Source organism: Carassius gibelio, chromosome B3 (assembly GCF_023724105.1).
Source record: "Carassius gibelio isolate Cgi1373 ecotype wild population from Czech Republic chromosome B3, carGib1.2-hapl.c, whole genome shotgun sequence".
NCBI lineage: Eukaryota > Metazoa > Chordata > Actinopteri > Cypriniformes > Cyprinidae > Carassius > Carassius gibelio.
The window spans coordinates 47,134,490-47,160,721 of NC_068398.1; the positions used below are offsets into that span (position 1 = coordinate 47,134,490).

At 40.3% G+C, this 26,232-nt stretch overlaps 1 long non-coding RNA gene across 4 annotated transcripts in view; it reads right to left on the minus strand.

Moving 5' to 3' along the window:
- Positions 1-26,232, minus strand: part of LOC127952328 (uncharacterized) — a 68,874-nt gene that overhangs the window by 18,484 nt on the left and 24,158 nt on the right. For 3 of the 4 annotated variants that reach the window (XR_008152905.1, XR_008152904.1, XR_008152902.1), the window contains exon 2: positions 9,927-10,499. The exons of the other annotated variant lie outside the window; for it this stretch is intronic. This is a non-coding gene — a long non-coding RNA (uncharacterized LOC127952328). The remainder of the gene's footprint in view (positions 1-9,926; positions 10,500-26,232) is intronic. 4 annotated transcript variants of the gene reach the window in all.

A 26,232-nucleotide genomic window follows, 5' to 3' on the forward strand; every position in this document is an offset into this window, starting at 1 on the left:
TATAAAGGTAAATATGTCCATAAAATGTAAAATTCAGTTTATAATCCACACAGAATATGAAAAACTTCAGCAGCCATTAAGATACCAGCACAAAATGTGCAGAATGTCATCTAATTATCATCAATAAAATGACAGAAAATACCTGAGATCTAATTTTTTGTCAATATCGCACACCACTAATCTGCACCATATTTTTTAGCCATTTTGTGTGTAACTTAGTTAGTAAGGTTGTTAAGTTTAGGTATCGGGTAGAATATGGTCATGCAGAATATGTGTTTTATAAGTACTAATAATCAGCCTCTTGGCATGCTAATAAACAACTATGCATGCTCCCTACACTGTGTTATGTTAGCTGTTATTGAAATATCTAATATTGTACGAATGTAAAATATCACATTATGTATTATGCAACGTCACACTATACTACCTATTTTGTCAATGTTATGTGCTGGAACTTGGTTACACCCAACTAAATATATGTTTATGAGTGCATGAGACCAGTACGTGTAGAAGTGCACAAACTGCACACGAGAAGTGAGTTCTGTTGACATGAAGAGTGTTGTCAGAACACATCAGGTGATCAGATGATGATGCAACCCCACAGATAAAACTGCTCAACACATGCCCATCACCGGTGTCAAAATGTCTGGGAGAAACCAGACTGTGTCAACACAGAGCAAGCCAAACCACAGAACGATCCGGTTCCACCTGAAGAAACGGCGACTTTCGCTAATGCCGCGCGTGGGGGGCCGTGCAGACAGACGTGGACGGTGGTCGGCGAGCAGGAGGCCCTGTGCACCACGATCACGACCCATTGTTGGCAAGGAGGAACCAGAGGCTGCATCTGGAACAGACACACTCGACCGCACCTTCCCGTTCCCAGGTGCCTTGCCACTCTCGCTTTCAGGCAGGACTGGACCGTCGCACGCCAAAAACAGACTCCTGAGAGTCCTGAAGTCATCCGGGCTTCAGCTAGTAGTCTGAAGAGACAAGTTTAGGCTGCTTGTCAGCTTTTATGTACAAGACAGATTGACAGGCTGATTTGGAGGCCGTAGCTTTAGTTTTAGGAGGAATTTTAATGGGAGGCTAAGTGATTTGGGCAATATTTGATCTCAGTCTTAAGGAGTATGTTGAGTTTGGTGGCTGTAGCTGTTATCTGTGATTTTATTTCACCATTTCTACAATACCAGCACCATGGCTTTGTTAAGCCAACATAAAGTCAAAATATATCCAATGTGGTATCATTGTTCTAAATAAATGGGTCACAGGAGCACAAAAGCAATCTTAAGTAGCACAGGTATATTTGTAGCTATAGCCAAAAATACACTGTATGGGTCAAAATTTTTCATTTTTCTTTTAAATCAAAAATAATTTCCTACTGTAAATATATCACAACTTAATTTTTTATAAGTTCAAACCTCATTTGGAGATTTTCTCAATATTGTATTTTTTTTGCACACTCAGATTCCAGATTTTCAAATAGTTGTCTCTAAAAGCTAAATAAATAAGCTTCCATCGATGTATAAATTAAACTGGTTTTGCGGTCCCGGGTCACACATCTGATGACACTAAATTCAATCGGACACAGGGCCCCTGAAGGGCTCGACAGGAAGGGGCCCCTACAAACAAAACTTCTTCAATTCATGAAGAGCCCTTCTACCTCACCATTAGTGAAGCAGACATACAATGTTTACTCTTATCAAAGTCATTTTGCTAATGAAAAATCTTAGATCATTAGACTCTTTATTGACATTTGTTTTTTGTTGGTTTAAATAGATTAGAAATGACGCAAGATGTACGATACTCCTAACATTTAGCTGCTGTATCATTAAATTGACTTTAAGATTTACGATGTAGTTATGGTGAAGTATGGACTTAGTTGATCAATTTGGACTCCATTAAAAAGGACTGTCTTTGCATTACAGATCAAAATACCTAAACAAGCTGCATTCATTTCAGCACAATGTCTCGTTTTTCAATCCAACACATTTCACTAAATGAGGTTTGCGAAGCTTTAAAATACGAAGCAAAATGCATAATGTTCAAAACTGTTATGAACTACACCAGCAGTTTACACACAAAAATGACTTCAACACCAAATGGCTAGTGATGAACGGCTAAATAATGGCTAATTATGAGTGGATCTATTTTACACAGATGCATGACATGGGAAGCCTTCCGAGCTTTACTTCCACACATATCCACTCATTCCCATTCACCTACTATAAACACAGTCCCAAAAACCATTTGAGAGCAGGTTAAATATTAGATGTGTGGCTGACGGTAGCGGTGTAAAATGAGCTGTTGACATGGAGACATAAGCCCTGGAATACGTCACATAACTCAGGACCGCAGAAAACAGTGACGATGAAGGAGCTCGCATATCAGCACAATAACATCACGCTCTGGAATGTGATCACATGCTATAATCTAGTTCAAATAAGGCTGTATCGAGTTAAAACCGCATCAAACTGCATGAGCTGAAAGTTTGCTGAACAACAATGATAAATGTTACCTAATGCCAAACTTATCAATAGTTCTAAAAATATAATTCATGCAAAATAGCATTTCATTTCTCCTTCGATTCTGAGGTGTTGTTTTAATCAGTTTTTTTAAAAAAAGAGATCAGGCCTTGTTAAGCTGGTTATTAGGGCTGTCAAAAAAACAAAATTTCATTTTGAATATACATCGACATTAAAATAAATATGCATAATTGAATGCAAAAACTTTGCGTTCTAATTCTAAGCAAGCGTCAGGCAGCCTTATTAGTGGTACACAAGCTACGATGACGATGTAGGTGTCACTGCATTTTAACGTTTTTTTTTTTTTTAGGCTATTCAGTTGTAGCCACGGGATGCGGCGCTGCTACATTGTTAATTCAAAATATTGCGCAAAAATACAACATGAATGCGGAGAAGATCTTGTCAACATCAAAAGTGAAACCCAAGTCGTTCACACAAAACAAGTCGCGAGAATTTATGCCGTTTTTCCCCATTCCTCTGCATCTCATGTTCACAGTTGTATTATTTTATTGCTTTCAAGGAATGTGCATTAGTAATATTTACTTGTGGCCTCAGGAGAAAAGACAAAAACTAGTTCCCACCAACTGAAAAAATGCATTTTAATTATATTGATAAATGTTGATAACATTTAGGTACAAAATTCGAATTGAGTTTTAGCCATTTTGATGTGTTTATAGTCCAACCATTGCGCTTTGTGGACCCTCTTTCTGCAGACGGTTCTAGTTGATTCATGTGATCACGTCTCTGAAATGCTCTCCAGTCTCGGTCAAACCGGTTACCGTCCTGTCACTAATGTCTGTGATGGACCGTTCTCATGGAGACATCTCTGTGTTGATGTTTTGAGCCATGTTCATTTTTAACACTGCATGTTTGGTTAAGCATTGCACAGGTTTCATGAGTGAGAGCTCATAATGGAAAGAAAGCACCAGCCCATTGGTCCGGGAACTGTGTCGGAACAGGAACAAAAGATGACTTCACAGGCCAAGAATCTGGAGTATGTGAACGAGAGACAGTCATTTAGTGAGCGTTAATGCACACCTACTGTAGATCCGAGACACCTGTGAGGAGCGTCAGCTGGGAAAAACCCTCACCGCACACCCACAATGCACTACACAAGACAACAGCCTCAGACTGATGCCCAGCTGTAGGGACAAAAGACAAGAAACCCTAAATGGTGGGACGGATTACGTCTCACAGTGTTTCTGCTGTGGCTCTAAACAGAAAATGCACTGATTTGTGGCTTACACTGAGAATTTCCTTCGCAATCAATCAGAAAATGTTTTTTAGGATGGAAACTTTTTCATAAAGGAGGAAGTACATTGCCATCATGTAGCTCAATGAGAGGCACACTTGGGAATACTTTAAAAAAGTACTTCTCACAGAAACAATACACTCAAGTGTGAACTGAGCGTAATGTTTTCAGACATTTGACGTCTGCAACTGCAAATGTGTTATAGATTCAATTTAGATTGATGCAATTAGCTGAACTTGCAATTTAATTAAATGTAATATCTAATAACACTACAGTTGAAATGACGTGCTTAAGTATGTTAGTCAACACATCAAAATATGTGCTTATGTACATTACGATATAATCTAGCAATTTAAAATCAATATTTTAATTTGACCATTACAAACAGCACTTTTAAAAGTGTACTTAAGTGTACGTAAAGAGACTATAGTTTCTTAACACGCTTAAGTGGAAATTATTTCATTAATATTAGGGACTTTTTTGATACACTTTTACACCAGAAAAATAAATACCAAATATGGTACCAATATGTGCACTTTAGGTCGTATAATGTACCAATATACATCTTTTAGGAGTAAGGAAGCTACAAAAGTATAACTTTCAGTGATAACTTCTGTACCTTGTTTTCAGAGTGTGTTCAGGTGCACATTTAGTACAATTTACAACACTTCTTTTCACAACGGCTGATTCAAAATCCTAAAATATTCACAATATTTGGCTTAAATGACCTAGATGCTAGATTTATATACGAGTGTGGTTTACAAGTGACCTGATTCATAGCATTGAACATATAATTATATTGTATAAAATGATTTTGATGATAATTTTCTTTAGCGAAGCTGTTACTTGCGGCTGTGAAATGAGAGTGAGCAGTCATTTAGTCATTATTACGGCTCATCCGTGTCAACAGGACGGAAAGACCCACTCTGTGGTGGCGTGACTACATCCTACTTCTTTTTTCCCGAGTGTTTGTGTTGACACCTGTGTGGACAGGGGCTCGGGAGAGACAATGGGCCGTGTGTTGATGCTCTGACAGAGAACCACACGGGGTAGAAGCGCTCTGACAGAACAGGGAAACGAGCGCACAGGCGGCCGGTGTGGTGAGCCCACAATGGGATCCAGAGCCCCGTCTTCCACCTTTATTGTGTGCGTCGGTTCACCACATGCCCGGTTTTCCTTCCCTGAGACTGACAGCTCAGACAATCAGAGTCATTGTGCTGTTTCCGAACACCGTACGGGTAGCACTGCAGCGTACGCCGTGTGTCACACTGCAGGACGAGACCATCAGCGCACAAGAGAGGGGACCGAAACATTAACATGATGTTCGCATCACCTGATTCTGGATACAAATAAAATATCACGCCATGCACACAGACTGTCCTGTCTCTTTGATTCAAATAGATCCAGTCACACCAGCCCTTGAAACCCTTGAAGTGAACACACTTGCCCCCTGTGTAATCTACTGTACATTTACTTTTAAAAGTAGTACATTACAAATATTGCACTACTCCATTGATAAGTAACTAACTGCATTACTCGGTTACTTTTGATGGATAGTAATGCATTGGGGTTTTTTGTTAATAAAAAGACATTTGCGCAAAAGTAACAAAGTTATATTTTTGGCATCTGTAAAGGCCATTTCACAACAAGAATGAAATTAACAAGCAACAGGCTGAAGAAAACACGTCTGCACTGACAGGAAAGGTGTCAGTTGAAAAAACAGTAAAACTAAGAAACTTGCGTTACTTTTTTGAAAAAGTAACTCATATTTTCTTGTTAATTTAGAAGTAATGCATTACTTTTCTTTTTAACTCCAGTAACTATCAATGCTTTACCCTCAACACTGGCAGAATGCAAACAGGACTTAGTGTTCATCAAAGAGACTGAAAACCATCGGCCTCTCCAGTGAACGCCTGCTTCGCAAAGCAGATTCTTGATTTATCGCTCATTGTTGTGTGTGTGTCTGCGGAGGCACCACATGCCCGCGGACCACTGCGCAGTCATGTCCTCGCCCGCAGCAGCCTATCATTACAGCCGTCATGCAGCAATCCCACAAGCCCCGACAGAGACCGACACACACCTGGAGGCCCAAACATCCTGTTCCCAGCGCGGCCGCCGCACACAAACATGGCAACCCCTTCACGGGCGGTTATTCAAGCCCTCTCTCCTGGCAAACCGCAAATGTTTTTCTGCTTTTGCATTGGTGCTCATTGTTACTGTGCTTCATGTCTGTGCAGTGCCTCGATTGGAGGGCTCTGGGTGCCAGCTACCACAGGTGCTGCTCCCGTGGGCTAGAGCGAGCGAGCGAATATTGACACTGCCTTGTGTAAACATTTAACGCCTAAAGACTTCAGAACACAATCTGAATCTTCCTGTATTATTCACTGCGAATGACAGATTTACAGCTTTTCATCTTTAAGAAAACATGCTCATTGTGGGTGTCTCATGACTTCGCCCAGCCTTACAGCACATCCATCTAATCTCGTCTGTCCTGCAACAGCACACATGCTTGAGATTCCGGACCTTGGGAATGGAAGCGGCAAACACATGTGGACGCCCCTGCGAACAACGATTCGACATGTTGTCAAACCGTCACGTAACCCGACACGAGTGGATTTCCAGAAAGTATGTTCGCCAATGCTCATGGTTTTCAAGAGCACCAGAAGTATCCATGAAGCATAAAAGCCTCAGACCCATTTTGTTCTTCTGCAATTGGAGATTGAAAGTCAAAGTCGTAATGAATGTTACATAATTTAAACGAATTAAAGCAACACATTTTTGAAGATTTTGCTTTTACTTAATTGTGTCCAATTTACTTAAATACATAAAACTTAAGTTTACTTTACCTTTTACTTAACTGAAAAGTTGACGTGTTTTTTTTTAGTTCCCGGTATGCTTTGTATAGGGCTGGATCAGGAAAGGTGATGTTGAAATTAAATGTTATTTTATGTTTCTGAGCAAAGACAAAGGCCTGTTTGTGTAAAATGTTCAGTTATGTTGGGCATTTCAAATAGTTTCTGTTTTGTTGACGTTTCTGTGGTGAAGAGTAGAGCTGTGGTTAGGCTGTGGTGATAATGTGCAGCACTTAATGACAATAGTCAAAAGCCAAATTCAACTCTTTCTGATTGTTGCAAATGTTGGCTATGCTAGCTGCACTGGTTACTTTATTTGCATAATTATAATAGTACTTAATTGTATAATTACACTTTACGTAACGGGTAACAGTAATTAGTGCTGTCAAATTATTAATCCCAATTGAATCACATCCAAAATAAAGGTGTTGACTGTATATATGTATTATGTATAATACAAACACATGCATGTATATTTTTAGGAAAATGTTATGTTTATATATTAAATAGATTTACAAACTTGTTTTGGATGCGATTAATCGTTTGACAGCATTAACGTTAACAAAATGCACTTACTACAGTGTTAGGACTGGGTTTGGTTAAGGGTTAGTTTGTAATTACTGTTTATTGACATGTAACAAATGAAACAAAGACACTGTAAAATAAAAGTGTTGACAGGTTAAATAAATGACAGGTTTTACCTAACAGATTTATAGTGGGCTTCGCTGTTAAATCTAGGTAGTCTTTACTCAACATCTAAGATGAAATCGGAGTAAACTGGGTGCACAACATTGTACCGAGTAGATTCTATAGGTATGTTTTCACAGTGGAGCTACATAAACATTCGTCATTATTCTACAGCAGTCAGTATGAATCTTCCTGTGGATCTCTCTCAAAGCATCCTGAGCTTTGCAGGGCCTTTTTCCATCCAGGAGCCAACATTTAAACAAAGCAAGTTTGGTGCGCACTCCCACCCTGCTGCGTTCAGCACCATAACACACTTTAACAAGCAAAGCTGCTTTTGATGCATGTGTGCTAACTGCAGCCCTGGCTCCTGGAACGACTGCTCCACCTGACCTCAGTGTTTAAAACCACCCACACACACCAAATCCTCTTAGAGACAAGTCCTGAACTTTTCTGTCACAATGTGTGTGTTGAAGCAGAACTTCATCCACGTGGATTCTGGGACACAGGGCTCCAGCCATCATGGACTAAACTGCAGCAGGTCGCATATGGTTTCAGTAAAACTAGGTACATTTTTAATGAGACAGTGCTACTTTCTATTAATACTAGAAAGGATTACAAAATATTGAGATTTTCCAGAGAGCTACTGAGATTTGTGATGAAACTTCACTATAAAAAGTACTGAGGTGGATCCGTGGTCCAGTGATGGTATCAGATGGTAACCACGTTACTGAATGACTACCATGTACCGTTTACACACATCACAAAAAAGAAGTAGAATGATAAAGCAGCATGGTTGTGTTGCCTACTGTCTGTAAGAGCCTTCAGGCGTGAAATGTTGCCGAGGTAGGCACCTCTCGTCTGGAACAGAGCTAATATCAGTTTTTATACATCCATCCCACACTTGGGGATTTTTGTGACAGGTAAGGAGAATTTCAAAGCCTTGAGGGCAGAAGCGCTCTGGATGTACAATGGCCTGGATTGTTTTTGTATTTCCCATACAGTACGGCAGGAATGAGTCCAGTAATGGGTGTAGGGGCGCACCGCGGTAAAGGCGTCTGACTGTTATGAGAGGAATGCCGAGCTGAGGGATCAGAGGAGCGCTGGGATGTGGAGGGGGTTAGGCATGATCAAACACGGCACACAGGTACGCCAGCGCTTCGCTGATAAAAGCAGCTCTGTCTTCACATATAATCCCTGCACATTTACTCAGAAAGCTTTCCATCATGACACACCTCCCTCCACGTAAAGCTACGAGACACATCTGTGCGCGAACAAGACACCTGATCTGCTAACAAGAGGCTTTCAGAGCGGAGACACAATGACGTGGACGACATCAGCAGAAAAGACACACGACTGAGGGTTTTAGAGACAATTTTAGTCTGCCTCTCATAACACACGTGCATCACTGCAACAAGTCTACAAGCTCTGCTGAAGAAAAGAGGAAGTGAAACGGAGACGGAGGCCACAGGTCAGACTGGTTCGATGTAGCAGCGTGTCTTTCAGAGAAAACGTGTGCGCCAAGACAGATGACAGGCATTTACACAAAGACAATGCACATACCTGTCTGTCACACACTTAATCAATTTCTGGTTTCACCCTAATTCACCAGGTGTTATTTTTGGCTATCATAATAAATTACTGTCATAATTCAGCAGGTTATTTGCATAGAAAGAAATATGAGCAGCAGTAACCTATCAGTGTCTCTCACAAAGACGTCATTTGAGTTAACCTCATGAGCCATTTGCAAGAAATGGCATTTAAGATAAAAAAGTTTTATTTTAGAGACAAAACTCTAAATAGTACTTGTAGTTGTATGATATGTACTTGTACAGAAAGATAGATAGATAGTTTCACCCATTCCTTGCTCTCAAATCGTCAATCAGCCTCCCCCGAAAAACAGAGCTATCATAAAGTACTTAAGTAACTAGCAGGACCTCCATTAAACAGGAAGAAAAACAATTTAACAGTGTGTCTGAAGCTGACACCAGCAGTAAGAGTGAGAAAAATTCATCTTTTTGACGTGTTCATATTGTGCCATCATTTCCTGGTAAAGCTCTTATTTAGTCCTTGTTCCCTTATAGCGGATTCCTCAAAGGTTTAGCTCAAACCCTGATCAAACTCCCCTACCTGTATTTTTGTAATAACTCCAAAGAGCTTGAATGGCTTGCTCAGATGTGTTTGGTTAGGACTGGAGCTAAACTCTGCAAGGCACTGGCTCTCCAGGGCCAGATTTGATTCTGCTATTAAGGTCAGGTCATTATGCTGCCCATGGTGCTTAGCCAAGGGGTCATATCCCATGAAGATTGAAGCCTGTCCATTAAACAGGCCTCAAAATGTTTGTATAAGCAAAATACACACTCCGCTATCATCTTCACTCCTTTTTTTCCTCTCAAAGAATACATAAATGAATACACATTTCAAGTGGTGACAGATCAGAACTGCAGAAGGCAGCAAATGTTTCCCCCTCCCAAATATATGGCACATTAGCTTTGCATATTTAAACAAAAAGATATTCCAAAAACACATTCAACCCTTCACATATTTAACACATCTTTAAGCAGAGATGTGAAGAGGAAGTGACCTTTGACCCTTGAGGTGGGCTACTGTACTCACCCCATAACATGAGCCAGAGCTTGAAACTCGTACAGGGGCCCTCGGAGGATAACAACCACCTTCGGAGACCGGACATGGGAAAGTTCCAGCCTATTAAGCCAGGAGTCCCACGGAGAGGCTCATTTGGGGCTGGGAGAATGAGAACGCAGCACGGGAGAGGGGCAGTGAAATGGATCCGTCCAGACTGCTAATGCTAGAGGTGGGCAAAAGCAGCTAACCGGGTGCGAGGACACATGGTTTGAATTTGGTCCTGTGTCGTAACAGGAGGAGAGAGCCGACTGGCAGCAGGAACCCTCCGACGCTCGTTTCCTACTTCTGGAGAAAGACGATCCTTCCCTGCAAAGCCTACTGTAGAGTTTCCCTCTCCCTCCCCATCTCCTGAGTCCGCCGCTCAAGATTATATCCAATCGGCTCGTCATCAGGCTGAAACAGAGCGGCCTTTGAGTGTCTGAAGAGGGGCCGAGTGAAGACATTCGGACTCCATCACGCAGCCCCGGCCATCAGCTCAGGTGACAAGCACATCAGGGCTTTTCCTTTCTTCAGGAAGCACGACGCGAAGTCAGGGTGGACCCACTGTGGCAAGGGCAGAAACAGAAGGGATATATTACTAACCCTTCTAGAAATTGAATCTGGCAGAGTGAAAAACAGAGTCATATACGTTTAGGTAAATGACAGATCTGTTGTGGAGAGATAAAGCGTCTCAATTGACACTTAGTGAACTTAAATTGAAGCTGGTGACCAAGACGGTATTTTCAAAAGGACTTTTTACAATTCTCTTTGATCAAATACACCTGATTCAACTCATCAGCTCATTAGTAGACTGGGTCAGATGGGTGAAAGAGACACAGAATGCATACTACTAAGGAGGGGGCCTTCAGGAATAGTGTTGGGTGACACTGGCTTGAGTTTATAAAAGATTTGTTTTTGCCTTTATTATTACAGGACAGATCAGAACTGACAGGAAGTAAAAGTTGAAGAGAGATCAGGGGCGGGATTGGCAAAGGTCCTTGATTTGTAATTCGGACTTGGGATGCCCAAAGCACAATAGCACTGTATGTTGGCACACGTCCCACATGGTTATCAGTGTCGACCCAGCCTGCAGAGTTGGAGCAGTTCTTTTAACACAGGGGTGTCCAAACACGGTCCTGGAGGGCCAGTGCCCTGCAGGGTAAAGCTTCAATTTACCTCAGCACATCTAACAGGAACTTTCTAGTATGCTTGTAAGACATTGATTGGCTAGTTTAAGGTGTGTTTAATTGTGGTTAGACCTAAACTCTGCAGGACACCGGAACAGGATTGGATGCCTCTGTTTTAACCTCCATTTGATTTTTATCCTGGTTGGTCCACAGGAGCAGGGTTGAAGACCTATGGGATAGAGCACCCACAACTGCTTGACCAGAGATGTGCAAGTCCTGTTCTGGAGGCCCACTGTCCTGCAAAATTTAGCTTCATCCTCAATCAAATACCGCTGACAAATCTAACCCAAGTCCTCACTAGAAAATTACATGCAGGTGTGTTAAATTAGGAATAGACTTGCCCATTTAAACCAGCCGAAAGCTCAGCTAAGACCACAAAGCTCAGATGAGTTTTTGAACTGTTGGAATTACCACAATTAACAACTCAAACGTTCGGTTTCACGCACATTATGCAAAAATAATCTTGTGTCACTAAAACTTCATCAGTAATAAGATTATAGGAAATATCAAAGACATTGTAGTGTTGAAGCCACTGCAATGTTAGTTTTAGTTCTTGCAGGAGAAAGGAGGAGCTTTCCGAACACTGGCAGCAAGGTGAGGTGGTCATTGAGATAAAAATGAAGCATTACCGCTGCGGGAGGGTGGGTGACTGAGGAATGCACTAGTTAAATTCACATACAGTACAGTAGAGAGCTAAACACTGGTGAACTGTTAGGAACCAACACACACAAACACATCGGAGTACTTCTGCACACCATCAGTGCCAAGTCAAACCCATTCCTGGCCTGATCCTAAACCGGGTTGAACTGGATCCTGGCATAGCATAATCGTCACCCTTGTCTCAGTTACACTGTCTCTCTGCTTTGCATGTTGAACAAGATGCAGCACGCTCATTCTGAGCTTATGAAGAGGTGGAGAGATTAACTTTATTTTGAATTCCTTCCTCTTAATATAGCAATTATCCCCCATTCGCCCCACCTCACCGCAACACCGGGCCTGTTCCCAACATTTAGAGTAGTTTTGTACACCGAAAATATTTCAAGCTTACTCTCCAAAAATCCTAAACTTCAGAGCAGCATGGCTCTGTTCTTAACTGCTGCAGAAAATTCAAGCCTTTTCCAAAGTGCATCGTAAGAATGTGCTCTATTCTAGTTCTCAAGGAATAAATCATTGAGTCTCATTTTAACTTCTTCTTCCTCATTGCGATTAATTTCTACTGAAGTGTGGATCGAGATCAAATCAGCACAGCTCAGGTTTTACCTTTAACGCGTCATGTGAGAGATCACTTGATAGAAACTCTCCTTGCGGAAAGAAATGTCTATTTGTTGAATTTCTCAAAATAACTGAACGTCACAAGTGGGAGTAAGGGCTGGAGTGAAGCCCATTTTAAGCTAAAGATTTTAATGCCCAAGGACAGCTTCTGTTACACCCTCTACTCCACCGCGTCCCACTTTCTTAGCAGTAGAAGAATTTGGATAAAGGAAAATTATCCTGTTATATAATTACCCATAAGTTTCTATAAGAAAATAAAGATAAATAAGACATAATAATGCAGTCAAATCATATGAACAGGCCACCTGCACAAATGAAAATCACTGTTAATACAAGTTAAGTCAAATTCAAATGACTGAGAGCGTAATATCTGTTGTGGCTCCCAAGTGGTGGGAGTTTGGGTGTAGGAGCACCCACTGACACGGTCTGTCATTGAAAATAAACTAGATACTTACTCTTGCTGTGTGAAACTGTGTTTGGGTCAATGTGGCACTGGCGGCCCAATTAATGGACGACCCACTGGGAATTCTCTTGATTAGCCACTCTGGGCCTTGGGGAGTAAAGACGTCAGGATCTTTATTTTTGGGCAAACTATTCCTTTAACTATTTTAGAACAGAACCCAAACAAGACATGCAGCAAGAAAATTACAATATCATGGCCACCATTCAAAGATTTATTCCCTTGACATATTATTAATCTGTTCCCCTTAGTTTAGTTAAACTGTTGCGAAGCGGTTCTTATTCGCTCCTTTGTTTTCATTTATTTTAATCAGTGGCCATGTCATGTGTGAGGCGCCATATTTTAGAACTAGACTCTACTGTATTTCAAGTCCCAACCTGCCTGCTTTCTTGGGAGAGGAAAGTATTCTGATACACGGTTTTGTTTTTGCAAATTTGCATACTTCATCCCAAGTCTTCACTGGCCAAAACGAGTCTCATTTCAATCACTTACATTAATGAAATTCCAAGAAAATCAACCAAACAAAAAGGAAATGAATTCTTAAATTTACATTTATTCATTTAGCAGGCGCTTTTATCCATAAATACTTAAACAGGGCTGGCTACTTTGGTTTACCTTCCTGTCAACTGGGTAAAAATATCTCTTAGAAGTAAAGTGAAGGGAGCGAGAGTCTCTGCGATTGCTCCAACACAAACCCTGTGATATCTGGAACTATCAAGGTACTGATCCCTTGGGTTGGTCACAGGAAGAGCCCCACAGCGGGGATGCTGAACTTCCTCTACCATTGGCCTCTAGCTTTCTCTGTCTCACAAACATAGCTGTCTTCCCATTTATCTATGTAGTTTTTAATATTAACACTATTCTGGCTGTGCACACTAAATTTGGTCACATCTATAAAAAGGAAACGGCACTAAACAATGACACAGGAAGCAGGGTCGCCCACAAAGTCTCTCAAGCAAGACGGGTGAAAAGTTGAAGCTTGTGAATGTCTTGATTTACAGGTGTGCTCGGTATCAGCTTACAGATTTTGTTGTGTGCACATTAGCTGTAATGCAAGATGTAAAATGTTCAGACGCATGGCAGTGATCTAGACTTTGTAACTGAATGCGTTTCCTCTTCCACGCTAGTTTTCAAGCCCAGAGACAGGAAAAAGGCAGCATTTCTCACCATCCCCTGATTTGTTTTAAAGCTTCAGGACTATGATTTTTACATCGTCTCAGATCGTGGTTCTTCCCTCTCTTCTTTTTCGTCTGACTCACAGATAAACTGCTCTTCACAAACACTACACAATAGCGTCATTAAGCAGCGCAGCCGGCCGCAGAGACGCATAATTAGGCTAAAACAAAGTGGAAACTCCGGTTCCAGGGGAAATCCAGAGTTGCTGGTTGATGCCACTGTCAAAAGAAAACTGAGCTGCATCCATTTTTGACAGATTGGTACAGACGGGGTAATTCAACACAGTTTTTTGTCCATGGGCACATATCATATTCAGAAGTGCAAGCATCAGAAGAAAAGGCCCTTTCCGTTCACAACAATGCCAGAACTGTTCTCAAGGCTTTATGTAATACAAAGGCCTCTACGGGGGGGGGTGCGGAGAGAAGCGTTTAATGTGCCACTGGCTCTCTCTTCCTTCCAGCACCGAGAACACACACTCACTGCAGCGGCCACACACACCTGCATGAGGACGACCAGATGAAAACTAGTAGCTTCAGGGATATCATCCCAGCTGTACGCCAAACCATTTGCATTTCAGTAAACAGATCCAGCATGATGCTGGGAGAAAGGCTGAAAGGTTTACAGTTCAGTTATGAATTGGCCAAGTTAATTCGGCCGGCGGTGTAAATGAGAGAAACAGAGCCGTTTACCAACATGAGAGATAATGGCTGAGAAATAACAGGCTTTATTTTTGATATGAACTGTTAATCAAATGAAGATGGGCGACCGGGGCGCTTTATTCTCACACATTTGTGCAGCAGATGTCTCCAGCACAGTAAATCATGGTTTGATTTGTGCCCAACAGCGAGATGGATCACATGTGTTTATGACAGTTCATACATGGAGAGAATCAAACAGACATCCTCCGGGAGAGAATAAAACCATAACTGAGACCTCAGCATGTACACTTCAAGAGCAAACACCCCAAAGAATCAGCAGCTGTCCGTCAGTGCTGATGAGGGTCGAAACTCTGCTCTACTGACACTGCAGAAAGACTGCTAGTTACACTTCAGTGGTAAAGTGCCAGTATGTGTGACACTCTTAAGACCTACAGCTTGTGTGGCAGTACACTTGAGTTCATTTGTGGTTATAGCCAGGCTCCCATATGGAAATAAAGCCAAAACATCGCTCCTGTCTGCTTAGATGGGCACACTTCAGAGGGAAACATTAATAGACACACCATTAAAGCACAGTCTCGATCTTCTCTGGACAGTGTGCACTGTTTCTACACTCATGAAGGAGAGCACACAGCCAAACTGAGAGACTGAATGTCATGATGATCAGTTCATGAAGTTCAAATACAGACTTGTGGTCTGACAGACATAAAGACATATTGTGTCCAGCTGGGGTGAGAAGAAGACAGAAAGAGAGGGACGCCCCATGGACAGAGGGCCTCTAACATAAACACACGGGAGCCAGTGCTGCGTTTATGAACATGGACGAATCTGTGCCAACACTACAGACATACACATTAATGTACTGACAGTTCCCATGATTGTAGATCAAAAACTGAAAATAACACCGATATGAATTCATTTCTGTAGCTCAAATAGTAGCACCGCATTTATAAAATGCACAGATCGTCTTGGACAACGCATCCCATGTTAATAGGGCTGTCAAAATGGCTGAAAAACTGAATTCGAATTTTGTACTTAAAATATGATCAATATTCAAATTAAAATTGGGGGGAAAAAGCTTTTATCTTCTCTCGAGGCCACAAGAGGGTGCATCGCGCAAAATATTACTAATGCACGATTTTCAGAGTTGAACTTGCATTAAGTTGTGCGAGACATGAGTGCGACTGTGATAGATGTCCCTCTAGAAAATGCACATTCTGTGTGAACGGCTTGGTTTCGATTTTGACGTAAACAAAATCTTCTCCACATTAAAGTTCTCTTTTCCCGCAATGCTTCGAATGAACGACGCAGCATTGCTGCATCTAGTGGCTTCAACTGGACAGGATAAGAAAAACATTATAATGCTACGACACTTACATCGTCTTCGCACACCCTAATGTACACCTAAAACTTGAATGTAACGTTTTTGCATTCGAATGTGGATTTTTATTTTAAATTCGACTAATATTTGATGATTATCCTAAATGCGAATTTAGTTTGACAGCCCTACATTAACAGTGGAAAAGCGTAAAAGGCAGAAACTGATGTAAAAGGGTTTGAGCAGTACTCCACCTACAAACCATATAAACCTTTATTTAATTCATGCACACGGACTTGATTAACGGAGTAATGACTGCGTTAATAAACTTGGTGAAAATAAAAGAGAAATTATCTGCAAACTACATGTGTCTATGAATAATTTTAAGATCTTAAACATCGCAGACGGCCCCAGTTTATTATTGTTTCACTTTCACAGCACATTAAACATCACTGTCTTACTTCATCTGGACAAACTGTGCATCAATTTAAAGTTTAAAGACTCTAGCTTCGATATTTGACCAATATTTTGATACAACATTGTTGCAGTGACAGATATTTAGTGATTTATGTCAGGAGTGCAAAATAATAAATCCGTATTATGCCATATTTTGAATAGAAATTCACCACTCACTCATATTCAGTCACGTCAGCAGCGGTTTATTTGTGTTCACATAGACTCACTGAACAGCGTCAATAAGGATTTATAGACCAAAGATGCATATCTGCAGAGATATATGGATATATTTACAGATGTTTACTTCATATTTCTTCAGACAGAATCGTCATTTCTATTCATTTTCCACGGATTTACGCGATCTGATGATAAACAGCTTCTCCCGGCGATCTGTGTGTGTGCGCAGAGGTCACAGCTCGTGCTGTGTGTGACTCAGACTCCGATTGGGCCTTCCCAAATGTCAATATGAGAGTGTAATATCTGGACACCGCCACATCGTGTCACATGCTTCCTGCACACTTCCTGGTAGTTATCTGGCCAAAACAACACTGAAACACCTCTGTACACACGAAATATCCCAATAATAAACCCGCGATCACGATAGTAAAGCTTGGTATGAGAATTTATTGAGATCTGGGGCGTTTTTATAAAAAAAATCGAAAATGTACATCGGAAATGCTAACTTGTGCAGCGATGAAAAAGGCTACAAATAACATATTTTTACAACAGTAAACGACCAAATTCCACCCCTGATCGCTAAAGGAAGTTATTATAAACACTCGATCGGCGTTTAAAGTGAGTTTTGAGTAAAAGTGTACTAATAATTTCATAAATTGTCTGATGTAGCTTGATGCTAATGTTAGCTCCGATGCTACTAATAGCAGGTGCTTTTCTTCTTCATAATGCATTTTTGTCTCAATAATTCACGTAAGTTCGTAGGAAAATGTTTTGTTGTATTTTTATAGTAAGACTTTTGATAAATAAGGGCTAAATGCAAAGAGAGACTGAAGTGAGATCGCTGCTTTGTGTCTTTGTAAAGCCTGAAAAACCACAATCAAGGCTAATAAAGGTGGAATAAAAACAAAAGAATAATGATAAAAGAATAATGCGGATAATGTGTCATACCTGGCGGAGGTGTGAAAGACTCGTTTGGTGAGAACAATACAATCATGAATCGGGCAGTTTTCACAGCCAAACACACACAAAATACACAGGAGAGTTTACATGTGAGATCTCACAGAGATGACAAGGGCCATAAATCAATCTGATTTGCCTTCTCTAAAAAACACACATGACATGGCCTTAGAAAATATTTCATAAAATTCGCAGTTTTACAGATTAGATTATGAAATTTCTAATGAAGTTTTGAAAGACTTGTGGCTTTAGCTACACTCTATTTCTAAACTCATATCTTACATCAACACATTTTTAAATACATTTAAAAAATATGTTTTTAATATATTTATTTTTGTTTTTATGTTTGAGCTTATATATCTCTATTATCATAACAGTCTGAGTGATTCTGATTCCTGAACAGTAAACTTTAAAGTGTCAGCTTTGTGAACATATGTTGAATATGTATCTAGTCAGAAAGAATCATGAGCAGAAACCTTTTTATTTTGGGTATGTCATTTCTGTCTCCATGCCAAAAAAGGAGGTGCCTAGAAAGGGGTTAAAATGTAAATTAATAAGTTTAATTAAGCATTGTGTTAGCAGCGCAACAGGTCATGGGTTCAATTCCCAGTGAACACACTTACTGGTAAAAAATGTTTTAATAATTTATAGCCTGAAAGCACTGTAAGTCACTTTGGATAAAAGTGTCTGATAAATGCTTGAATGTAATTTTAAGAGAGGAATAAAAAAAATACATAAGCTAAAATTACTTCAAATTAATATTTGAACAGCCGTTCAACCCTCTGAAGTTGGACCATAATATGGACCTTGATCAGAAAATTGTGCATTTAAATAACGGTCAATAATGAATATGTTAGTGATTATGAAAACTGATCACTGATTAACAATTTGAACAAACATTTCAGAAAAAAAAAAACACATGCAGATGTTTACATGCTTGTAGTTTCTCGTTCTGTGCAGGTCTTTATAAATGAATAAATTAATAAAGTGCTTGTGCAGTCAAACACTGAGAATGTTTGCTTGGAAACGCGGAGAGTTTGACCCTGATTTACAGTCTCTTGAGATACAGCGTCTCATCTGACCCTGTTCTGCTGAGCAATACCAGAGATACGCGGATGGCTTTATGGTTGCGCAAATATCCAGTCGTCTCAAAGTGCCGCTTTTGCGGCTTCGCTTTTATGTGGAGGCCAAATGTGTCATTTTATGATAACTAGACTAGACCACTGGGAATTTACCGTCTACAACATTAAACCAGGTTTGAAGCGGTAGATGTAAGACAAATGACTCGTGATAAGACTTGTGATAACCTGCAAGACACAAACACAAGCGCTTGTTTTCAGAGCCATGATGTCAGTGTGCTGTTTGAAGTGTACCCAATCATTACACACAACTGAAGATACTCTGATGGACATGTACTCGAGTAAAGATGATCGTTCTGTCATCATTCCACACCATTAACAGCTTGCTCCATCTTCTAGATTCATATAAGAAACAAATCACATTCAAACAACAACACACACTCTGTATCAGAAGCTCACGCTTAAGCTTTCCTGTTTAGCACGTGATTCACTCTGTGTATGTTTACTTGTGAATAAAATACTTAACTGGATGTATATATGGATTGGTTTTATGACGTCTTTTAAACTTTCAATGGAGAGACAGAAGCCTGAAGTAGCCCATGAGGAAATAAAGTTTATAATAAAGGCTTTGATATTAAGTGTACCTCAAGAGCACCAAACGTACAAATACATTGTGCACAACATAAAGAAAAAGGAAGGAATTAGAGCTTCACTGATGATAACTGAACTTTGTGAGACCTGATGAACTCAGCTTTCAGATGTTATAACGGGAGCATGCCTTGTGCTCTTTCTAGAATTAAAGAAGTGTTTTGGTCCTGAATACATATCTACATTCATAAGCAGTTATCTTAGCAAGTCATTGGGTTCCTGGATGTTTCATTCAAGTCACTGGCTGTGTGAGGCCTGGGTCAGATTGTGCGGTGTGTGTGTGTGTGTGTGTGTGTGTGTGATAATCCTATTAAAACTGCCTGACTGCTACAGCAGCACCTGCTCAAAACTTCCCAAGAAACTCCTGGCAGCTCGTGAACACTGTCAGCACGAGTCGGTTCACTTCAGTCCAGAGACCTGAGCCACATCAGAACCAATCATGCTTTCTGAAATGGAACATGACGACTAGATGCATAAATAAAGTCTGAATTAACTTTAGTGTTTCAGGTTTAAGGTTAATCTGCACTACAATAAACGTTTTCAGCCTTGTGATGACAAAATATAATTTAAAATATGCTCAACAATTGAACCCAGCTCAAAGTCATTACAATTAGCTTTAAATGTTTTAATAAGACGTTTCTTTGAAGACAGCTTAAAAAAGTAACTAATTAAGAAAACAAAAGTAAGTTTAATCTCAAGTTTAAAGACATACTGCTTTAAATATAACCGTGGAGCAGCATGTGTAGAGCGAAATGTCTTAATCATTAGCTAACAGTAAGGAGGACAAAACACCTACATGAACTTTGACCTACAGTAACTCAACCACACACACACACACACGCGGAGCTGCTTGATACAGCACAAGCTCCACTGAAGCTGTACTGTTTTGTTCTTGAGTCCAGTCTAGAGAAGAACTGCATGAGGAACAAAGTTCCTCCAATAATCTGACGGTATAGTATTTGCTTTGGGATGCGTGATAAGCTTTGATTGAGTGCCCTCATCTGACTCTGTGCCACGCTCTGATTGGCTGCCGGCCGTTCAGCCGCTGGATTCTGCGCTGTGATTGGTCAACAGCGCACAGCAAGCTCTCGTTGGGTTTCTCGTAATCCCTGGAACCTGTGTAACCAAGCATCGCACCAAATCTGATCTGCTGAAAGCACATTTGGGCAAGGTTCAAGTATGTGGCGCTCCGAGCTTCTTTTGGGATTTGCTTCCAACGGCCTCCCGAACAGAGCTCAGAGAAACTCATGTGAGAGTCAGGATGAGAGTATGACTCTGCTCGGGTGGAACGGAATCAGTGAAGGATCTCGAGACGGGATTCTAACTCGGGTCAAGACAAAATCAATGCCCTCAGTACAGGAGCTGAAGTCCTAATCCCACTCAATCTCTCCAGCCAGTGCTTTCCTGTCTGCTGAGAAAATACAGACGGAATCATCAAATCCAGTCGTTAAAATGGCATTTACGGTACAAATGTACAGAATTTGCTCAACTTTGGATGAATAAATCAAAAGTAGGTCAGTTCACTTGAATCAGAGAGTGGCGTGGATATTAAGCAGCAAACGCGTGGTTTTGTTCACTACACACACACTGAAGCGCTGTGTTTTCAGCTTCTATATCATACGAGCACATGAACGTTATACCACACACACAGAGAACCTTCGAGGTCTTCACCGGACAAAATAAAAGTTTACTACTACTACTGCTAATACAAATACTATTGAAACATTATTAAGAAATATTTACCAGAATTTAATTATCAGATCGCATCAAAAGAATCAAAGTGATTTTCTGTCCATAGAAAGTGTCTACATTTAAGGTTTCAATTAGGTTTTTGTGTAATAAAATGTCATGATTTGGTTAAAACCATGTTTCATTGTCATTCAGTCTAACACTTATAGCTATGTAGAAATCAGTGCTTATTCTGACGTGTACATATTAAAAATGATAAGAGTAAGTGAGCATAACACATTTCATTGGGTTTTACACGAGTACAAACATCTTACTGACAAATGGGCAAAACCTAGTATAGTGGCACAATTTAACAAATGTCAAATAACTAATTAGTATTTGGGGTGAAAGTTTATTTTATTGAATTTTTTAATAGGTCATAGGCTTTTGTTGTAAAAATGCCTGACACGGCTGTTAGACTGACAGTTTAGTCTGTCTCTTCTGTAAATCAGCGGAAATGGGAGAGATTTATTATCATTTATTTGTGCTCAGATAGCAAGAATACAATTAGATTAAACTCATTTTTTTTAACTCTTTGGGAAAAACAACAATTTAAATCAGCATTGTTTTTTTGCTTAAACCCTTTTTCATCTTTGACCCTTTGAACCCATTATTTCAAAAAAACAAAAAAACATTTATTATAAAATTATTAAGAAAGGCTTTTAATTATTAAAATCTAAATGAAATCATAAGTACGTTTTTGTTTTTATAAACTATTGTTAAATTGTGTAAGTTTCACGATTTGAATGAATTACACATGCTTTGTGATGAATAAAATGTAACCATTAAAGCAGAATTGAAGCAGAATTTGTCCACTGATAACTCGTGAGCTACCCATCAGCCCACACGTGGAGCCGAGCTGGATCAGACTGACAGTGAGAGAGACAGAGCACGCTTTTATAGCGCTGCTATTACTGTCAGCCAATCAGGAGCCGGTCGACACACACCTGCATGACATGGCAGAGGTAACGTGTCTTCTGCTCACACACACACACACCAAACCGGCCGTTCCAGACGCCCGTCAAGCCAAACAAACGCCTGTCCAAATGATTGACTGAAGCTGAACCTTTCACACCAACATGACTGGAGCAGATTCCTGCAGAAGGCCTGGGCCCAGCGAGAGGGGGAGGAGCTTAACGCCAGCATTCATCATCAGAGACTGAGCGAGGCTTTCTGCAGAGTCACAGCGCCATCTAGTGCTCACCGCTGGGACCACAGAACAAAACTCTGATCTGAAGAAACCACACGGTGCCATCGTGAACAACGACCAAAGCCCTCACCGGACAAACAGCAGAAGAAATCACCTAACTTATTTAAATAATAATATGATTTCAATGCTTTTATTCTACTGAAAATCAGCAGAGGTCTGTTCACTGTCAATCAGGTAAAACACATGAACACTGAGCAACAATCCAGATTCAGTTCAAGATTGAGACCAACTGGATTGATTGACTATAAATATATATAACACACTGGGTTCATTAGTACTATCACATTCATCTTATTCTTACTTGTTCCAGTTATTTGTGTGCATCACATTCACTTTATAATATTCAAATATGTCACCCTTGAGCACAAAACCAGTCATATGGGTCAATTTATTTTAAAATTAGGATTTATCCATCATCTGAAAGCGGAATAAATCATCTCTCCATTGATGTACGGTTTTGTTAGGAGGACAATATTACAACTATGTGAAAATCTGGAATCTGAGAGTGTAAAATAAATCTAAATATTGAGAAAATCATCTTAAAAGTTGTCCAAATTAATTCTTAGCAATGCGTATTACTAATCAAAATGTTTATATTTAAGGTAGGAAACTAACTAAAGATCTTCATGAACATGATCTTTACTTCTTATCCTTATGATTTTGACCCATACAATGTATTGTTGTCTATACAAATATACAGTACCTGACTTATGACACTCCAGGAACACATATGTGACTTATAATATGATACATATCAAATCTCCTAGTAATAAGCAAGCTAATAAACAACTAGCTAACAGAGATGAACTAAAGTGTTGCCTCGAGTCACACAAAGCCTGATGAATGTGGCTTTTAAACCTGTTTTCTTCAGATAGAGCCGTGGTCTCAAGCCCAATCTATTTGATTTCATCTCCCAATCATCACAAATGATAGAAAGTGGAACAAGCACTAATAACTTCAGTCCTGTCACCTTCTCCAAATCAGAGTAACCATGAGCCGGTCATGGTCCTGAAGCCAGCGCTGTTATGATCCAGATGGGGATCGGACTGGGGTGTGTGGCGTGTGTAACCTGGGCACTAACACTGCTCCACTGAAGCAGGTCCAACCCAGATAACTCCAGAGAAATCCAAAGCAACACTCCTTGGCAGCATCATTCTCAAAAAGACTTGAGGACTGAACAAGAACAACAGTCAGTGAGGCAATACAGGTGTGCTACAAGTCTCTGATAAAGAGGTGATGTGCGGCTGACAGTACGCCACCCAGTGGTGAAACTCAGGCAGAACATTACAGGCACAGACACTGGTGTGTGCTGTGACCATGAGTCTCCAGCAGAGGACGCCCTGGAGCACTCCAGAAACACACACCACCTCCACAACAACACACACACACACATTCTTTCTCTTGCCCCTTTGACACGTGTTTGGCTTGTTTCACACAACCAGAGAACATCTCAACTCATTTTCCATTTCACTTTTTTTTCATTGGCCTTATGAAGTATTCTAATTTGTAGAGATAGTAAATTGGAGGGTGTTTGTTAAATGTGAGTCAAAAACATCACAGTTAAAAGAACCAAAGACTTAAACTACTTCAGTCTGTGTGCACTGAATTTATTTAATACACCAGTTACTGAAATAAATGAACTTTTCCACGACGTTCTAATGTATTGAGATGCAGTAGATAACAAAACTAATAACACTAAAGCTAGAAATTCCTTCTTATTCTTCAAGGACATCTCCACACTGTGACTGCGTCTGTCTCAGACCTTGTCTAGACAGCATTAGCGGACTCATTTCCATCATATGATGAAGACCCTGCACTTTACCCCTCATTTATACTGAGTCCTGCTCAAGTGCCCTGGGAAGTTTTCTGAGGCTCCTGGTTCTGACACTGAACGCACACCAGGTGGCGACACAGACCCAGAAATCATTCAAGCACAGAGTCCTCTCCTCGAAGCGTGTGTGTGTGCATCAGTCTCATATTTCTGCTAACTTCAGCGCTCTGTAACTTCAGACACACACCGAGGAGGACCACTTCATCTGACAGGTCTCATCAGAGACCTGAAACATGTCCCTGAATCACAAACCAAGTCTTAAGTCCCTCAGGTATATTTGTAGCAATAGCCAGAAATATATAGTATGGGCCAGAATAATCCATTTTTCTTTTAGACAGACTCTTAAACATGGAGTCTCCAGGAGCACTGGGTTAAACTACAGACAGAGAAACTGCTGGGACAGTGGAAAATCCGAAAGGAGCCGGTCACACCTTCTGTCCTCCCTGGACTCTCTGTGCAGGAATCAAGGCAGAGGATTCACTGTTTCCAGTCCTCTAACCTTTCATCCGGCCGTTTGGTTTTCTCAGACACATTCCCACACACTCACACACCTCCGAACAAAGCTCCTATTTTGCTCAGGAAGGGTCAGCAGGTCCTCCATCAGACAGACGCTTGTTCTGGGCCCATCCCAGACCCCCTCTCTCTCCAGCATCACCACCCCACAGACAAGCTGCCCATTGTTCCCTGAACACACACACACGGAGAGAGGACGGCTACAGAGATGGACTCGATGTGTTAGACCGGCTGGAGAACACATGCTAACAGAGACCCTGGAGCACAGAACCAGTCCCAAGCAGCAGGTGTAGCTCTAGCGCGTAAGGATCAAAACTATACGTTTATCTTTAATGACAAAAATCTCCATTAGGATATTAAGTAAGAAGATATTTGGTCAATTTCCCACAGTAAATATATCAAAACCCAATTTCTGATTAGTAATATGCATTGCTAAAGACTTCATTTGGACAACTTTAAAAGAGATTTTCTCAATATTTAGATTTTATTGCTCCCTCAGATTCCAGATTTACAAATAGTTGTTTCTCAGACAAATATTGTGTTATCATCAGTGGCAAGATGACTTATTCAGCAAAGAAAAATCCCTTTCTGACTGGTTTTGTGGTTCAGGGTCACCTGACCCCGTCCCCATCTCTCTCTTCCACATCACTTCCTGTCAGCTCTACACTATTCTAACCCAACTTTGTGAGACCCAGCAAATTGTGCATTTATTTACTGTAAACCATGGCTTCACGGGATTATTGGTTTTATAAAACTGCTATTCCACATACATAGTAAGGTTTGGGGTTGCAAAAGGATGGAAAATTTCCAGTTAATTTAGGAAACATTACAGGATTTTTTTTGGAAAGGTTTCCGGCAATGTTCCACCTCTTTGCAACCCTAGTGAAGTTTCACAATATAATGAAGTGTAATGATATCAACAAAAACCGTATTCTTCAGCCAAACAATGTAGTTCCTCAGAAACGCTTGTGGTAACATCAAAGTGGTTGCAACACACAAGTGTAAACAAAGGTGTGTGTTCCTAATTTACAACAGCTTCGAACGCGGCTCAGCCAATCAGAACCAAGGATTGAGCCATCAATGTAAGCCACAAATGTATTTCAAAAACAAACGTTTTTGACCGGGAAACCTAACATTTCATATCGTCATATGACCATATAATAGAGACAATTTTACTATCACGATATTGATAATATTGTTACATCCCTACCTAAACACCTAAATAAATCTTACAAACAAATAACAGAAGTGTAGTTGTTCATAACTAGTCACATTTTTTAAAAGCATCAACACAATCATGTTGCTGCAATAAAACTCATCATTTTATATGGTCAGTCTACTACTGTCACAAAGAACGGATTGAAGAGAGGGTTTGGAGGAGAGCTAATTACATTTTCAACATATATGGAAAGTCAAGTGATTACCATTTTTTTTTTATTAATAAATGGCAATTAGTTACTCTTACTGAACTAAATGTACTGCACATCTAGTGAAACATCACCATAAAAAGATCATTTAAAGCCGTTATTGAGTTAAATGGGAAACGTACAATGTACAAATAGTTGCTTCAAACTAAATATTTTACTTGATTCCACACAGAATTATGCCTTAAATATTATTGTTTTTTAT